Genomic DNA, 19,891 nt, shown 5'->3' with positions numbered 1-19,891 from the left:
AGTCGATCGCTGTTTAGGGAGAACCTCAACTCTTGTTTGATGAGGCAAAGGCCGCTTCTCACGAGACGTAATTACCTCTGCCAAGAAAGCGTGCTTTGCCTTGCTCATTTTAAGGGGATCCTTATGTTGTAATGCCAGTGCCAGGCTTAAGGCCTGAAGATGGCACAGCCGCACCACCAGTATATGTGCAAATCTGTTTTGTTTGGTGATACACGTGGTGTTTCTAATATTAGAACTACATTTTTATTATTTTGCTCTGTAATATTGAGGTCACTGATTCATGTTTCCCCTCTCTCGCAGTACTACCTCCACATGGACAGCAGAGGAAACAGCAGATAACAGATGACGCCATTGAATTCAGCTCTTAAGTGTTTTATGCTGATAAATATCGGTGTACACTGGAACTCGAAAGTAACTTTTTTTTTTTTTCCTTGAAGTTTAGTTCCGAAGGGAATGCTATAATTTCTTTTTGTTTTTTTTTTTGACCAAAGAATGGCCGTAGGATCGTAGATGATTGTGTCACTTCTTGTTTTGCACTAGATACCGCTGGCTAGACTAGAGGATCCCCTAAGCACCTGGCTCTGATGGGATACGCTGCATCTGCTGTAACGGTTTTCCTTTTTAAATTAATCTCCGGTTCAATTTTGTTGCACCTGACTAATCGGTTGAGTAAAATCCCTGAGCGTTGGCACTTGGCCCAAAATAGAACCAGTTGACAGGTTCGTATGTCTCACTAGGTGTGCGGGTTGGACTGAATTCATACCTCGTCAGATTTTATACAGTTCCCTGATAAAGATTTACATGTCCTTCCCAGTAAGATTTAAAATCTATTAATTTAAACTAGTAGGATGACTTTTTACATTGTTAAATGGAGCAGTCTCTACTGGAACGTAAACCATGTATTGTAGATATGTGTTTTGGGGGGGTTAAGCAAATCGTGTAACATAGAAATGTGCTTGATGAAGGCATGCACTACGTATGCAATAAATTGAATGTGTGTGAATCCTTCCCCAAAGTCTCTACTCTGTGCTTAATGTCATCCTGGCAAATGGTAAACATTCTGGGTAAAGTTTGATCCACAAACTTACTGCATTCGCTGGAACAAATCCGTACGGTTGGCTCTAACCAGCGGCCATAGAAAACTTCCCATGCCATGCGATGTAGAGACTCAGACCTTAAACGGTCCTTGGTCTGTTTTCCCCCCAATTATTGCTAAAACCTTTTGAAGTAACCTGTGTCACCGTGGATATTTATAAGGCATCCAAGGAAATTAAAATGTGCAAAAAATGTTTTTCTCCTGAACACCCCACCACCATATTATACCGGTAAGGAAGCGGGTAGCTGTAAACTTGCATAAACTACATGGATGAAATCAGGGCTCGACAAATCCCAGGCGCCAGGTCGCCGTGGCGACAGAAAATGTTGTCCTGGCGCCTAGGTTTTGTCAGCCTCTTACATCCGGAAAAAAATGTGGATGTAAGAGGCTGAGTCACCACACGGGGGCGCTGCTGTTGCTGTCTGCCCAGGAGTCTGGGCAGACAGCACAGCCACTCAGAGCCCGCCCCCGAGCCTGAGACCACTCCCACGGAGTGAGCCTGTAGGCTGAAAACGTGGTTGCTGCAAAACCAGCAATCGCGTTTTCAGCTGCCACAGGCAGCTTCAGGGAAGCAGGTTGTGTGTTGATTGGGTCCCAACACAAGTGTGGGGACCTGACACAACACCCCCCTGCTGCCTGATCGCTCCATGAGAGCGACAGTGCAGCGTTAACCCCTTTAATGCCGCGATCGCGGCATTTAGGGGTTAATTCCCGTTTTTGTAAGGGGCTCTGCTGCTGGTGGTCTGCCTGGAAGCCCAGGCAGACCAGCAACAGCAAAAATGAGCCCCCACAAGCTCTTTGATGATTCCTGTAGGCATGGAAGCCTACAGCAGTCATCAAAGACTCCCCCCTGCAATGGCTGGTCTATAGACCAGCAATTGAGTCCCAGCTGCCAGAGGCAGCTTCAGGGACAGGGGAGAGGGTTCTTTGGTCTCCCCATGAGTGTGGAGAGCAGCCCCAACACCCCCCTGCTGCCTGATCGCTCCCTGAGAGCGACAGTGCAGCGTTAACCCCTTCAATGCCACAATTGTGTATGACACATTCGTGGCATTGCAGGGGTTAACATTTGTCCCCACAAGCTTGTGGGGACTAAATATCAGTCAATGCTGTGCTCCAATGGAACATCAGCATTGAAAGGGTTAAAAAAATAATAATAATAAAAAAAAAAACAGCACTGACCTGAAAGTCCAGGGTGCTTCCAGGTCAAACGCTGTGAGTTTAGTAAGTGGGCTGGTGATGATCAGATCCCTCCTGACCAACTGTTAGTTTAAAAAAATCCTGGCTCCTAACTTTTTTACCTGGCGCCTAGATTCACAAGAAATTTGTCAAGCCCTGGATGAAATCCTATGAGGAATGCCCTAGTATACACTCCTACCTTCCCACTGTAATAGGATACTTAATCATTATCCCATGGAAATCTGCAATGAAGTATATGTTGGAAAATCACACAGACGTTTCACAAGTAGTGATTTCTGAAATACCATAAATTATCCAATTTATGTGCTCGGGGGGGGGGGATGACTTCTATGACTGATCACTAAAGTAGTCTACATAACTGAAATCCAAACATCTGCCACAATTCGTTTAACTTCTTTAGTGCATAATATTCCACATATAATTTAAACAGACTCCTCAATAAATATGACTTCCTAATCGAGTAGCCACGGATTGGGTTCGATGCAAAGTAAGCACTTTGGGCTTTTTGTACTTTGACGTCGGTTTTGTTTTTCCCACACAGAGCACTCGGGTCAGCACAGTCCTCCTTTTGATCTTCAAATGTATTCAAGTTTCTCTGGTCGGAAAGTTAATAAAGAGATTCAGTGCCTCGTCGGAAATAGATATATTTCAAATGAGCAAATTCCCTGGTCAATTGTAACTTCAAATTACTACGAGTGACCATTGTTGGTGACCAATTAATTTTACTCGCATTTCCTTATGTTCCATACTATGCAATGATGCACTTCTTGTAGTTGGAATCTCACTTACACAATATCCGATTCTAATACTTTGTGGGCAACACATTGATGTATTCCCTTCAAATGTTCCCCGTACCTCCCGCTTATTTAAATAAACAGGTTGTTGTGGGTTAATAATGATAAAAACACAAATTGTCTACACCGCTTGGTGGCTTTAAACCTTCCGATATAATACAAACATAAGGGTTGGATGTGAACGGACACAAAAAAAAAAAAAAAAAAAACACGTCTGGAGAAGCAGACTGCATGGAAACCGGTACCCTCGTCTGAAGAACTGCTTGCACGCCAGCATCTTAGATCTGCACCTGTGTTCAAAATCACTGTTACTTAAAGCGACTGATTACAGCGGCCGCAATGACGGAAGGAATGTAAGTAAGACCATTCCGATACCTTATTATATATTTTTTTTAAAAACATACCCTTTTTTTTTTACTAAACCAATAATAACTTCAACTTGATGGCAAATAATACATTACCCGTAGAAACTCATACACCTTATTTATCAAAATACAACCCATGAAGTGGCATGAAGGTGGAGGTATGTATCGGCTACTAGGATACTGTTCTGCTGGCATAAATCACCGGGCTCATCACGCGGGGTGTAATATCACGTCACTGTACACTACATCACTTATCCAAGACGAGAATGCAAGGTATACAGGTCTGCGCTTGAGTAAGTGTCGTGGGGAAGCCTTCCCTATCCATAAATATTTTAACCCCTTAATGACAATTGTCGGTTCTGGCACGTCATGCACTAACATCAGGTTAGTGACAATTGACGTGCCAGGACCGTCATGACTTTAAGCGGGTGCAGAAAGCGATCTACGTTCGCTTTCTGCACCCAAACGGTGTTGCTGTAATGCCTCGACCTCGAGGCATTCAGCAACACCACGATCGGCACTAGGGGCCATGTCTGGCCCCTCCCCGGGGTGTCAACTTCCGCCATACCTTGTATGGCGGCGGACGCCCGTTTTAAAAGCGTTTAGGAGGCGATCAACGATCACCTCCTAAACTTAAATGGTGTCGCTGGAATGCCTCCATCAGGAGGCATTCAGCGACACCAAATACTTACCCCAGGACGGGCTGTGACCGCTCCGGAGAGCGGTCATAGCCGCCGCTGCAAGTGATCTTTGCCATCCGCAAGACGGTGGCCACCCTGTAAAAAAAAAAAAAAATAAGTAAAAAGCAATCAAGTTGAAAAAGTTCGCTAGATGGTCTCCAGACCCTCTAGAGAACTCTGGCTCCACTTGCAGGTTGAATACAGGTACTGCATTCAACCATGCAAGTCAATGGAGCGCATCTTTCTAATCACTGTGATTAGTAATATTAAATTAAAAATAACAATTAGAAAAAAATAGTTTAAAAAAAAAACAGTAAAATGTAAAAATAATTTCCCACTGATGTCACTATCAGGGGAACCTTCAAGTTGAAAAAAATGTAAAAATAAATAAAATAATTTATATATGAAAAATATATTTTTGTGAGCAAGTCCTAAAATTGCACATTTGCTTAAAACAATTCTCGCATGGAAAGAGTTAAAATACTGGCATATTAAATGCCCAAATTTATGATTTGATGGGGTAAATTGAATTGGCCGGGTTCAACAATGTCCCAATTAACACGGGGGGAAGGATGGCCACACATCTAATTTCCAATTAGAAAAATGCACACGTCCCAAATGTGGCCTTTTAGTTCCCCACTGGACTCAGGAGATGTTGCTGAACACATATTGGGGTGTCGTGTGACAGCGGCATATACCAGGAGCTGTAAATTCATACATAAAGTAGGTGTGTGGGGGGAAAAATACACACAAAAAAATACTACTGCAAACTTGCTGCAAAATGCTGGTGGTAAAATGTGTGCATGCAAAGAGTTAAAATACCAGCATTTAAAACACTCTGGGGTGTCTAGTTTTCAAAAATATATGGTTTTATTGGGCGCACTGAAATGGCACCAGCTATTTTCTGTGCATTCTATATCTCCTGCCATGTGATATACTTACTGCCCCAGCCCCGACTCTGCGAACATTGCGTGTGCAAAGTGCTCCACCTGATTTCACGCAGCTAACCCGTGGAAAGTGATTGGACTGCAGTGGAGGAGAGCAGCTGCCGCTGCCCCCTAAGGTTAAGTACCCTATTTTTTAAATCTTAATGAATGTGCCACTTTCCATCACCGGATGCCACTACCTGGGAGTTCACCAAGTTGGACAACAAGGAAGGACAGAGAAGGCCTGGGAGACTCCCTGCAATCAATATTCCACTGAACTGTCAAGTGCTGCCTACTGCTTTTTGTGTTTCCCCCACCTCCATTCCATTCCCATCACCATTTTCCTTCACATACCGTGTTCACAATCCTCTTGTTCCTCTTTTCTCTTTCCTCTGTTGTTAGTAAAATCATTATCTCTCTCCAGCCATCTGCAACCCCACACTATGTCTGTAATGCACCATGACTACTTTCTTCTCCCCTTCTCTCATCCCAAGCACTTTTCAACGTCACCTCCCCTCACTCCCGTCTTGGCTACTGTTACTCTGTCTTAGCTGGTCTCCCTCTTAACCGTCTCACCTCTCTACAATCCACCATGAATGCTGCTGCCAGACTCCTCTTCCTCTCCCGTCGCTTTACTAACGTCTCTCCCCTCTGTCAGTCTCTTCGCTGGCTGCCTGTGCGCTTCAGGATTCATTTCAAAATCCTCACTCTTTCTTTCAAAGCCCTTCACAGCGTTTCCCCTCCCTACATCTCCTCGCTCATCTCTCTAAATACACTTCACACCGGTCCCTCCGCTCATCCAACGATTTCCTTCTATCCTCTCCTCTGATTTCTAGCTCTCATGCACGCTTACGAGATTTCTCCAGGGCTGCTCCTATCCTCTGGAATGCCCTCCCCCGGTCTATCCTTCTCCCCACTGCCTTCGGTCCTTCAAAAGATCCCTCAAGACCCACTTCCTTAAGGACGCTTATAATATTGCACATTAACAACCCCCATATTCCCTTAGCTCATCTCTCCTAGTCCCTCTAATGCAATACTTACACTAGTGTGGCTAGTCTATCCCTTACAATGGCACCTTTTAACTATGGTGTAATACACCCTAAATCCCTCTAGATTGTAAGCTCCTTTGAGCAGGGCTCTCCTCACCTGTTGTTTCTGTAAGTCAATGTGTTATGTTACACGCTACTTGCTATGTCCTGTCTACCCATTGTACAGCGCTCTGGAATTTGATGGTGCGATATAAAACAGTAAATAATAAAAATAGTCTGCGCTTGCGTTCGCTTGAACGTTCGCATTCGGTTTTGTAGTCCTTTGCCAACTACGGAGCTGAAGATAAACCCAAACACACAACATTATTTTATACAGCCATAGTTAGCGCAGTTACTGCAGGTCTTGGACGCCAATCGTATCATATTCCTCTTTTTTTTTTTTCCTGGGTCGGGGCGGCATTTCAGACACAAAGCTATTCTGCTGGCTGAAAAATGGTCTTTCTGGCATCTTTTCTTTTTTATTTGCTTTTTTCTTCATCTGAAATTTTACTGTTTTGTTGTTTGTTTGTTTGTTTTTTGCATGGGTCCTTTCTTGGAGCTTGAACACGAGAAAACATATTTGTCAATTGGCAGAAAAAGAGAGCATTCATCAAATGGTAAGCAATTAATATTTAATCAATCAAAAGACACAGGGGATGGGGAGGAAAAGCCGGCTTTGATGGGCAGTCACGTATTATAGTACCCGCACCACGCCAGAGACAGACTGGGAAAAAGGACTGAAGAGTGGAGAGCATTTCTTTTGGTGAACAAAGGGGTAGGCAAAGGGCAAGCGTTGGCTTTATATTGGGTGCTGTCCGACGGTAACACTCGCCAGCACCGCATAATGAAAATGCCTACCTGTACCCTCCTAGCATTATAATCATGCTAAATAGAGACAGCTCTTGGTGGCCCTGGGTTGTTCCTCTCCCTACACAGATCTCCATTACTATTATTACACATTTTATCCTCGCTACACTTAAGGACAGTCTATTCTGTCCTCAACGTGGATCTGAAACCAAAAATGAACTAGTCTACCTCTCAAATCCCTAAAGTGGGAATTAAGGAGTTAATACATATTACCGTATTTGCTCGATTATAAGACGAGGTTTTTTTCAGAGCAAATGCTCTGAAAAATACCCCTCGTCTTATAATCGGGGTCGTCTTCTAATCAGACCTCAAATAGAGGTCTGATTAGGAGACTAAGATCCAGATCCCCCGCACCGCTGCAGGGGACCTGGATCCTCCTGTCGTCGCTCCCCCCCCACCACACACTTACCGGTGCTTCCGGAGGTGAAGTTGGCAGCGGGGGTTTGTATGCGTCCGTCGCAAATACCTTCCCCGACTGTCAGAGATCAGAGTTCCAGAGTTCCTGATCTCTGACAGCCGGGGAAGCTATTTGCGACGGACGCATACAAACCCCCGCTGCCAACTCCACCTCCTTCCGGCTGCCGCGGAATGAGACGTCAACCCGCTGCCCCGGCAATACAGCAGGAAATTGGAAGCACCGGTAAGTAAGTGTGTGTGTGTGTGTGTGTAGGGCATTTCTGGAATGCCTTACACCCCTATATGCCACTCTGGCACTTAGGGGGTTAAAAGGCATATTATGGGGCAGAGTGGCATATAGGGAGGTATAAGGCATTTCAGGAGGCATAGTGGCGTTAAGGGGGCATTTAATAGTGCACTCTGCCTCCTGAAATGCCTTATACCTCCCTATATGCCACTCTGCCCCATAATATGCCTTTTAACCCCCTAAATGCCAGAGTGGCATATAGGGGTATAAGGCATTTCTGGAGGCAGAGTGCTCTATATAATGCCTTTTAACTCCCTTAATGCCACTCTGCCTCCTGGAATGCCTTATACCTCCCTATATGCCACTCTGCCCCATAATATGCATTTTAACCCCCTAAATGCCAGAATGGGATATAGGGGTATAAGGCATTTCTGGAGGCAGAGTGGCACATAGGGGGTCAAAAGGCATACCATGGGGCACAGTGGCATATAGAGGGTTAAAAGGCATATCATGGGCCACAGTGCCATATTGGTGTGGCAAGCCTGGGGGCAGATGTGCGTAACTGGGGGACAGGTTGGAAAATACAAGAAATAAAAACAAAAAAAAAATATTTTTCTCAATCATAGCTTTTATTAAAAAAAATAGTTTACATGAATTAACATTTACTGGTAAAACTTCTTTCCTTTAGGGTCGTCTTATATTCAGGCTTTTTCTTTTTTTCCTAAGTTAATATTCAGATTTTGGGGGGTCGTCTTATAATCAGGGTCGTCTTATAATCGAGCAAATACGGTATATGTGTTTATCCATAAGTCTCTGCTTCCATTGGAAACTCTGCAGGTTTTTGAATTCCGGACAGCACTGATTCGTATTCAATTTCTTTGTGGTACATGGTGCTAATTAACGCCCAGCAGTAATAGCCGTGCAAGGCCTCACGCATACACCTTACACTTACGGTGCTCATGGCTTCCTTTTTATTGACTTTCAACTCCATAATCTGACTCTTTATCTGTTGTTAAAAGTCGTGGCAAGAAACCCAATCCTATTTCAGTTATCTGGCTGTAATCATCGACCTGATCGCTGTCCAGTCCTGTTCTCTGGTGACCTGACACCACTCCTGTGTAATTCGCCTGCTACCCTTGCCGAGTGACCGGACTGCGAGTTACCTACAGCCGTTGGTAAGTGACCTCACTACGGACCAAATGTTTTAGAACCCCTTCTGCTCGGTTAAGATAACTACTGCAACCTATTCCTGTTATTTGCTTTTTTAAGGGAACATACATGGAACAAGCATAAAGCCACCTTGAAGCTAAAACAAGACCAAGAACTGTCTCAGGACACACGGGCAGCCTCGATGGACTTTGGCGGTTCTGCTGTGCGGAAACGTTGGGGATCTTCCACATTATCTGCTCTTCTGCCATGTATGTATTGGTTTTTTATAATTTATGCTCTAGTAGCACTTTTGTGCATAATAAAGTATTTTGCTTATTTTATTTGAACGCACCTCAATACTGCTGCAGCCATATTCTAAATATTCTAAATTTCCTTGTAACAAGGGAAATGCATGGCTTTCTTGTCACTCATTGGCTGCTTTTTTTTTTTTTTTTAAGAATGCATATTAATGCATATTTAACATGATTTTTTGTGAAGCTGTCTGTGACATTATATTTTCCCTTTAAGATAAGCAGTAACAGAACAGTGATATTTATCCATAGTTGTGAGTTTTTGTGTTGCCACCTACCTCTGCCGCATCAGGTGAGAAGAATCGTACGCGCCGAGACCCAGAGGCAATGATCAGGAAATACACACGGGGCTCGAGGCAGGTACTTCTCAAACATGTGTTAAAATATTGCAGTTAGTTAAATGTTTGGGGTCTGCTAGCTGTTTTCATGGAAATTTGTAGCTGTAATATAGCAAAAAGAGTTTTCTAATAATCAATTAGCCTTTTAAACTTAAACTTGAATTAGTGATAACAACGTGTCATCAGACCGCGGGCTGTTTTCTGTATTTCTGATCTGGTTGATATTTTGATGGGCCAAATGTGTATGCGTGTGTGTGTGAATATAATTGCTGTAAAACATAAATACTGTGTATATATACATATACAAACATTAAAGATTAAATGTGTTTTTACCAAGAAAATGTAAAATTATAGAATCCAATTACAGGACTATGTGAAACCTGTGCTGACAGCTGTGTGTTTAGAAAAGAATCTGCTACCATGCTGCTGCAGATCATCTTCATCAATGAAATGATCTGTCTCAATCTTTCATCAGCTAAAAAGTCGGGGTCAGGTCCGTTGTGCGCATGCGCGGGCTTCCAGTTTGGCGCATGCGCAGTAGGGGGACGGTCACTTCCGGGTTTGGCCGACTTCCGGTTTAGTCCGGCCCGTTGTGCGCATGCGCGAACTTCCGGTTTCGCGCATGCGCAGTAGGTGGATGCCCCACTTCCGGTTTAGGGTCAGGTCCGTTCTGCGCATGCGCTGACTTCCGATTTCGCGCATGCGCAGTAGGTGGATGCCCCACTTCCGGTTTAGCTTCAGGTCCGTTCTGCGCATGCGCTGACTTCCGATTTCGCGCATGCGCAGTAGGTGGATGCCCCACTTCCGGTTTAGCGGTAGGTCCGTTCTGCGCATGCGCTGACTTCCGATTTCGCGCATGCGCAGTAGGTGGATGCCCCACTTCCGGTTTAGCGGCAGGTCCGTTCTGCGCATGCGCTGACTTCCGATTTCGCGCATGCGCAGTAGGTGGATGCCCCACTTCCGGTTTAGCGGCAGGTCCGTTCTGCGCATGCGCTGACTTCCGATTTCGCGCATGCGCAGTAGGTGGATGCCCCACTTCCGGTTTAGCTTCAGGTCCGTTCTGCGCATGCGCTGACTTCCGATTTCGGGCATGCGCAGTAGGTGGATGCCCCACTTCCGGTTTAGCTTCAGGTCCGTTCTGCGCATGCGCCGACTTCCGGTTTGGCGCCGACTTCCGGTTTGGCGCCATATAGCTGCCAGTCAGCTGGTAGAATCTCGGTTTTGACGGTCACCTATCTGCGCGCAGCCTGTGCAGTATCGTATTTCTGCCACGTGGCTTTATTTTAAATCCGTTCTGCATCCATCAAAAGCCTTGTATAAGGATATTGCATTTCACCGATTTTCTCAAGAATCTTGTGCCTCTGTGAAAAGTGCGCTGTAACATACATACATGTGGTGGTTTGCAGTGCGATCATCGGCCGCAGCAGAAACCTCTTCAACTTTATAGCCACCATGCCTGCCGTAAGCATTCTTGTGTTGCCTTTTTTTCTACTTAATCGAAAGATTAGACATTGGGGGACATGCTAAAACGTGTGTGCTTGGTAGCGGCTATATCACACGACCAGATTATATTTCCTAGAGCCGCTCGCTGCCAGACGCTTTTCTAGTTATCATAGTAAGCTAAAACGTTTGTTTTATGTTTGTTTTCTTCTTTTGGCCTCTGTGGCATGGCATGAGTGAAGATGCACGTCTCTTAAAACATTCTGTCCGTATATTAACTTTATTTTATCTTCTAGCCTGTGGATATATTTGTGCAAGGAGACGCTGAGTTTGTAAGCTCAGGAGAATGTTGCATTTAAGTGTTTATATATGATATGTAAATGTGTGTGTGTGTGTGTGTATATATATATATATATATATATATATATATATATATAGCCATCTCCCCTTAAGGTATTCTGCCTCCCTTTTGGGAAGTACATGTAGGTCATGACATGCTGTCTAAGAGAAAAACAATAGAGGCCTACAAGGCAGAGATCTGTTCTGCTGTGTTTGCCACCTTTTAAAACCTATATCTTCAAAAAAACAAAATCATGCAAAGCAGGATCTATGGGCAATTTTTGCCATGGCTTAATGATGGTAAAAACTGTAGCTGTGTATGTATATATATAAAATGTGTGTGTGTGTGTGTGGAAACTTTAGCTACAGCTAACATAGTCTTGAACAAGGCTAAATAACTGGACATACAAGATGGATTAATCGTGTCTAGCAGCTAATTCTGTAGGATTATGTCTGTCTGTATATCGTCAAGCTGGTAAGTGCTATTGGGGCTCGGGTATGTTTTTGTATGACTAGGACTTCAAGCCACAAACATTGATGAATTACATCAATTCTACAAAGTGCCGGTGAACAAAATCCCGGCCAGATTGATAACTACTGGAAGAGTTTGACTGTGGTTATTGTTGCTGTGATCGTGGTGATATAACCATGTTTTGAGCCTAAGAGACAATTACTTATCTTCTCAGTAATGTTCCATTAGATGTATAATACGTTCCCCACATAGATTGTTCTTTTTTCCCCCATTTAAGATCCTTTACCTATTACAAAATGGGCAACTTGGACAACAGGACAGCAAATGCAGATCAGCTGCTCACGCAAGATGTTGAGAGGTTTTGTAACAGCGTGGTGAACCAGTATTCAAACTTAAGCAAGGTGAGTTTCCTCATGGCTCTTCTAGTTGTGAGTGTTTTGTTACCTTTTTTTTTTTTTTTTTTTTTTTAGTTTGTGCTGGGTACTTCAAAAATAGGCTATGGCCCTTTATGCTCTTACTGTATTTTTTTCACAAGGAAAATAATTATAAAGTTAATGTAGCTGCCATTTATATTACCGGTGTATTACTTACACTGAGATTTACAGACAGGGGCCTCCTTTACAAATGTATCCATAGCTATTTTACCCCAATAAAGTGGTCTGTAGACTGTTGTACTTTCATGACTGCGTTTACATTTTATATAGCACCAACAGATTTGGTAGAGCTGTTACGATAGGGTACCGTAAAAGTAAATGCAACTTACAAATGAACATACGTTAAATGTACTGGTACCGAAGATGACAATCTTTTGGCTACACTTATTATGCCTCCCCTTTTATTATGCTGTTATTTATCAATACAATTTACACACATGCATACGCTGTTCTTGTGAATAACATATAATCATTTGCCACGTTAACTAGTGGCTTGCTTTCCTATTCTCCTATATTATAGATATTTCCCATTATTGTTGCGGGTATATAGAGTTGTTTTATTGTGAGTTTCATTTGTTATTTTTTTTTCTTCAGCCATTTTTGGATATCGTTCTGTATATCGTCAAGCTGACAAATGCTTTTGGCGTTCAGGTATGTTTTTGTGTGACTAGGGCTTCTTTAACAACACAAGTCACAAATATTGATGAATTACATCTATTGTGCAAAGAGCAGAGGGCCAAAATCCCGGTCAGATTGAACAGATTTGACTGTGGTTATTACTGCTGTGGTCATCATGATATAACCAGGTCCCAACCCCCCCCCCCATGTTATCTGAATTTTTCATAATGTAGAAAATCAGCCAGGACAAATCATTCTTCACATGCTGATATATTTTGTTTTTTAGTTGCATCCAAGTCAAAGCCTCAATATTATACGCACATGGATTACTTTTAAGAGTTTATGGTAGATGTTTTTTTGTTTGTTTTTTTTATGGTATATTGATTATTTTTTTATTCTTTCAAGTAACCTTTTAATATATTGTATTAATATTATATAATATTATCTAAAGGGCTCCATTTTGCTAGTAACTGGCGTTTCACTCAAGGCAGTCTGTTGTGCAATGGTGTGGGGCATCCGGCTTTATTAGAGCATAAATCTCCATGGGGCTTCCAAGAGATGCAACATTACAATGTGAACATGGTGGTTTTTGGCTACTCACACCAGACAGGAGACCATCAGAAAATGTTACTGGTAAGAATTATTTGCATGTCATACTTTAGTAATATTTTTACGTTTGCTATAGAAGATGGTGACAGTTTAGCATTATTATTATTTACTGTGGGATATAGGTAGGCTGAGGCAGTGGGAGACACTCTGTATGCCTGGGTCTCTCAGATGGCTTCATCTGCATATAGCTGTGTAAAAAGTAGACTGTTTATTGATTTTAAGTGGTCAGTGTCTATGCTGGCATTTAATGTCTGTGGTGTGCTTTTTGATTATTGCAGATCTAGAGACTGTGGTTGGTTACCTGGTTGTCAGCAGTCCGTTCCTCACCCCTAACCACCCCGCGTGGACTGAGCTGAGCTCCTTGAGGTGAGTGAAATAATGGTGGGATAAACGATGATATACTCTGCAGCCGGGCATGTTCTTAATGTTTAATGCTTTGCCTTGAAGGATTATTACCAGAGTGGAAGAATGCTGCTGAGGATGTCTCAGGCATTGGGACGAATCGTCCTCGCAGGACGGGAAACGACAATATCTTACATAGAGACCATATGACTTTGGGAACGTTACGGGACCAAGTCATTTACCCAGACACTCCAGAACACTGGAAACGTAAAGGTATTCCTGATAAGGCGAGAAAAACGGTCCGGTATGTTGAAACTTCTCTTCTAATTTTCTTACACACTGAAATGACTTGCTTAGCTGTATTTAGTTAAGTGGCTTAACTACTCATCTTTGTTTTATATTCACTCCCTAGGTATTGAAGGAATACCTTGACAATGTGCAGCTGGGTTAGATTTTGGAACGTGAAGGCGGCTGGGACAGTGTTCAAGACTGGATGTACTGAGTGGGGGCGAAAAGCAGAGGATGGCAGTACGTATTTGAACTTGGTTTTAATTTACAGACTACAGAATTCTGATTTTCTAGCATTGTATATGTGTCAATTTATAGGCTGAGCTGGTGTGTTCAGTGGATGAGACACACTGCGATACTAGGATTACAGAGGAATTGGATTTAACTTTCAATATTCTGTTTTTGACCGCTAATAAATCCGTCCAACTATCTCCAATTTGTACTTGCTCAACAATGAAATGAAATGGGGGAAAAAAAACATAGTAAAACTTTATAATAGAAGCAAGTCTATAATAAAAGCAAGTCTGGGTAATCTAACTTCAAATTCACATTTTCTGAAATTAGTATTTTTCACTGTGGCTATGCTAAATCAGTCACTTTGGATTATTGACTTTGATTACGATACACAAGAGTCTTACAGCTCTGGCAATAACACCAATGTGCACAAAACTGTAAATATGGACAGTTGAAGATCCCTATGGAACCCTGTGCTAACTAATCGACCAAAGCTTCGCTCCTGTAGTTAATAAAACTAAACACACGGTGCCCAAGCAGTGCAGATTGGGATTCCGCATACGCCCAGAGCTCCTGGTGAAGGACGGCAGGCAGTTTATAATTGTTTGACGTTTATAAAGAAATGTCATTAGCGCGTGGACCTTATAAATTCTGTGACATTTTCTGCCGTTGACAGAATTTTATCCACAGAAGCCATCCGATCGTGGAAACTTTTTGCTGTCCGTGTGTTCCAAAATCAGTTGCTTAGACGTCGTCTTACACACGCTCCAGATTTTCATACATTGGTCTTCTAATGCCGTCTGTTGTCTCCAAGGTAAATCTTTTAAACATTTCATGAAAGCACTGCAGAGTCTGCATAATTGTATTTAAAAAAAAAAAAATCATAATTCCCTTCATCTCTAAAGAAAATGCTATGAAAAGGGCTCCTAGCCTGAAAAGAAAAGGTAGACCATGCGTTTATTCAAGACATTGTGTATCTTCATTAACCTTCTAGACAGATACACCTGTTGACCACACTACAACTTCTACTACTACCACTACTTGGAGACTTAATGTGCCCCTTTTGCTAAACCCGCATTTATAGTTCTTTACACTAAATACGTATATGTAACTATGCTTAGGCATTAAATAAGCAAGGCATATATGTTACAAACCCACCTTAAGTGTATACCCTTGGGAGTTATCTTCTCCTTCTCACTGAATCTACATGATTATTCCTCACCATTATGTTACCTTTACGCCGTTGTTCATTTGTAAGGGTGGGTGGGGAGAAGGTTTAGGACATGGATACTGATTAGATAAAGGTGTCCCTGGCTCTCACAGATCTCCGCACAGACCTCAGCTCTATTAACCTTCAGAACTTCAGAACTCAATCAATTTACTCTCTCTCCTATCTCAAACATGACATGCCCTTAACAACGCCACCTCTGTCTATAACTCCACTCTCGCATCTGCTCTCTATCATGTAGCACCAGTTACTACTCGCTCCTCGCGACGTTCACGCTTCCAACCCTGGCACATGACTGTAACCCCAACACCTACGTCGATGTTCCCGCACCGCTCAACGTAGTTGGCGAAAGTCCCCTCATTCCATGTCTGACTTTCTGCGCTATAAATGAATGCTATGTTCCTACTACTCTGCCTTCAATCTCCTCCCTGTCTTACAACCCTAAACGACTCTAATAATGCTTTCAATTCCCTGCTTCAACCGATCCCTACGACCCCTTCCACTAACCTTAATGCATCAGACTTTGCCACATACTTCGATAATAAAATGAAAACTATCAGAGATGACATATCTGCACAGTCACCACCCTGCCCTCATCCTTAGGCTTTCAATACCACCTGTATGCTGATGAAGCCCAGATCTATCTATCCTCCCCTGATCTCTCTCCCTCTCTTAGATTGTGTAACTAACTGCCTTGCATCTGTCTCCACCTGGATATCAACATGTTTCTTGAAACTTAACCTCTCCAAAACAGGACTTCTCATCTTCCCGCCTTCCGATGCTAAGACTCCCCCATCAATTTCCCTCATTGTTGATTGCGCCATCATCTCCCAGTCTACTCATGCACACGCAGTCTTGGTGTCACCCTTGACCTCCGACCTTTCGTTCACCCCCCACATTCAGTCTGTCTCCGTCCCCATCTTAAAAAACATTGCCAGCATCCATCCCTCCCTTCCAAACACAGCATGCCACTTAGGCTCTTGTCCATGCCCTGATTGTCTCCCATCTTGATTACTGTAACTCTGTCTAAGCTGGTCTTAACAGCTTCACCGCTCTACAATCCACCATGAATGCTGCTGCCAGACTTATCTTACTCTCTCATCGCTTTACTAACATCTCTCCCCTCTGTCAGTCTCTTCACTGGCTTCCTGTGCGCCTCAGGATTCATTTCAAAATCCTTACTCTTAGCTTCAAAGCCCTTCGGTTCCCCTCCCTACATCTCCTCGTTCATCTCTAAATACACTCCACGCCGCTCTCTCTGCTCACCCAATGATCTCCTTCTCTCCTCTGATTTCTAGCTCTCATGCACGCTTACAAGATTTCTCCAGGGCTGCCCCTATCCTCTGGAATGCCCTCCCCCAGTCTATCCGTCTCTCTCCCTGCCTTCGATCCTTCAAAAAATCCCTCTTCCCCACTTCTTTAAGGGCGCTTATATTGCACATTAACACCCCCCCCCCATATTCCCTTAGCTCACCTCTCCTAGTCTCTCTAATGCAGTACTTACACTAGTGTGGCTGCTCCATCCCTTACAATGGCACTAAATCCCTCTAGATTGTTAACTCCTTTGCGCAGGGACCTCCTCACCTGTTGTTGCTGTAAGTCAATTTGTTATGTTACATACTACTTGCTATGTCCTGTCTACCCGTTGTCCAGCGCTACAGAATCTGATGGTGCTATATAAAACATAAATAATAAGTCTCTTCGCCTATCACATTGTGCATTATACAGGGCCAGCTCAGCCCTTGAGGCTGGACAAACCGGCAAACTGAATTGTAAAGCGAGAAAGCTGAAACCCCAACCCTTGCCAATGCGAGTGAGTGGGCGCCTTTCATAGGAATAGGCGGCAGGTACTGAATCATAGTTGGGCCTCATTCTGTGTCCTTGTGGTCAGTGGGACAGTCGATCGCTGTTTAGGGAGAACCTCAACTCTTGTTTGATGAGGCAAAGGCCGCTTCTCACGAGACGTAATTACCTCTGCCAAGAAAGCGTGCTTTGCCTTGCTCATTTTAAGGGGATCCTTATGTTGTAATGCCAGTGCCAGGCTTAAGGCCTGAAGATGGCACAGCCGCACCACCAGTATATGTGCAAATCTGTTTTGTTTGGTGATACACGTGGTGTTTCTAATATTAGAACTACATTTTTATTATTTTGCTCTGTAATATTGAGGTCACTGATTCATGTTTCCCCTCTCTCGCAGTACTACCTCCACATGGACAGCAGAGGAAACAGCAGATAACAGATGACGCCATTGAATTCAGCTCTTAAGTGTTTTATGCTGATAAATATCGGTGTACACTGGAACTCGAAAGTAACTTTTTTTTTTTTTCCTTGAAGTTTAGTTCCGAAGGGAATGCTATAATTTCTTTTTGTTTTTTTTTTGACCAAAGAATGGCCGTAGGATCGTAGATGATTGTGTCACTTCTTGTTTTGCACTAGATACCGCTGGCTAGACTAGAGGATCCCCTAAGCACCTGGCTCTGATGGGATACGCTGCATCTGCTGTAACGGTTTTCCTTTTTAAATTAATCTCCGGTTCAATTTTGTTGCACCTGACTAATCGGTTGAGTAAAATCCCTGAGCGTTGGCACTTGGCCCAAAATAGAACCAGTTGACAGGTTCGTATGTCTCACTAGGTGTGCGGGTTGGACTGAATTCATACCTCGTCAGATTTTATACAGTTCCCTGATAAAGATTTACATGTCCTTCCCAGTAAGATTTAAAATCTATTAATTTAAACTAGTAGGATGACTTTTTACATTGTTAAATGGAGCAGTCTCTACTGGAACGTAAACCATGTATTGTAGATATGTGTTTTGGGGGGGTTAAGCAAATCGTGTAACATAGAAATGTGCTTGATGAAGGCATGCACTACGTATGCAATAAATTGAATGTGTGTGAATCCTTCCCCAAAGTCTCTACTCTGTGCTTAATGTCATCCTGGCAAATGGTAAACATTCTGGGTAAAGTTTGATCCACAAACTTACTGCATTCGCTGGAACAAATCCGTACGGTTGGCTCTAACCAGCGGCCATAGAAAACTTCCCATGCCATGCGATGTAGAGACTCAGACCTTAAACGGTCCTTGGTCTGTTTTCCCCCCAATTATTGCTAAAACCTTTTGAAGTAACCTGTGTCACCGTGGATATTTATAAGGCATCCAAGGAAATTAAAATGTGCAAAAAATGTTTTTCTCCTGAACACCCCACCACCATATTATACCGGTAAGGAAGCGGGTAGCTGTAAACTTGCATAAACTACATGGATGAAATCAGGGCTCGACAAATCCCAGGCGCCAGGTCGCCGTGGCGACAGAAAATGTTGTCCTGGCGCCTAGGTTTTGTCAGCCTCTTACATCCGGAAAAAAATGTGGATGTAAGAGGCTGAGTCACCACACGGGGGCGCTGCTGTTGCTGTCTGCCCAGGAGTCTGGGCAGACAGCACAGCCACTCAGAGCCCGCCCCCGAGCCTGAGACCACTCCCACGGAGTGAGCCTGTAGGCTGAAAACGTGGTTGCTGCAAAACCAGCAATCGCGTTTTCAGCTGCCACAGGCAGCTTCAGGGAAGCAGGTTGTGTGTTGATTGGGTCCCAACACAAGTGTGGGGACCTGACACAACACCCCCCTGCTGCCTGATCGCTCCATGAGAGCGACAGTGCAGCGTTAACCCCTTTAATGCCGCGATCGCGGCATTTAGGGGTTAATTCCCGTTTTTGTAAGGGGCTCTGCTGCTGGTGGTCTGCCTGGAAGCCCAGGCAGACCAGCAACAGCAAAAATGAGCCCCCACAAGCTCTTTGATGATTCCTGTAGGCATGGAAGCCTACAGCAGTCATCAAAGACTCCCCCCTGCAATGGCTGGTCTATAGACCAGCAATTGAGTCCCAGCTGCCAGAGGCAGCTTCAGGGACAGGGGAGAGGGTTCTTTGGTCTCCCCATGAGTGTGGAGAGCAGCCCCAACACCCCCCTGCTGCCTGATCGCTCCCTGAGAGCGACAGTGCAGCGTTAACCCCTTCAATGCCACAATTGTGTATGACACATTCGTGGCATTGCAGGGGTTAACATTTGTCCCCACAAGCTTGTGGGGACTAAATATCAGTCAATGCTGTGCTCCAATGGAACATCAGCATTGAAAGGGTTAAAAAAATAATAATAATAAAAAAAAAACAGCACTGACCTGAAAGTCCAGGGTGCTTCCAGGTCAAACGCTGTGAGTTTAGTAAGTGGGCTGGTGATGATCAGATCCCTCCTGACCAACTGTTAGTTTAAAAAAATCCTGGCTCCTAACTTTTTTACCTGGCGCCTAGATTCACAAGAAATTTGTCAAGCCCTGGATGAAATCCTATGAGGAATGCCCTAGTATACACTCCTACCTTCCCACTGTAATAGGATACTTAATCATTATCCCATGGAAATCTGCAATGAAGTATATGTTGGAAAATCACACAGACGTTTCACAAGTAGTGATTTCTGAAATACCATAAATTATCCAATTTATGT

This window comes from Spea bombifrons, chromosome 4 (assembly GCF_027358695.1).
Source record: "Spea bombifrons isolate aSpeBom1 chromosome 4, aSpeBom1.2.pri, whole genome shotgun sequence".
In the NCBI taxonomy this organism is placed as follows: Eukaryota; Metazoa; Chordata; class Amphibia; order Anura; family Pelobatidae; genus Spea; species Spea bombifrons.
This window is presented reverse-complemented; position numbering follows the sequence as displayed.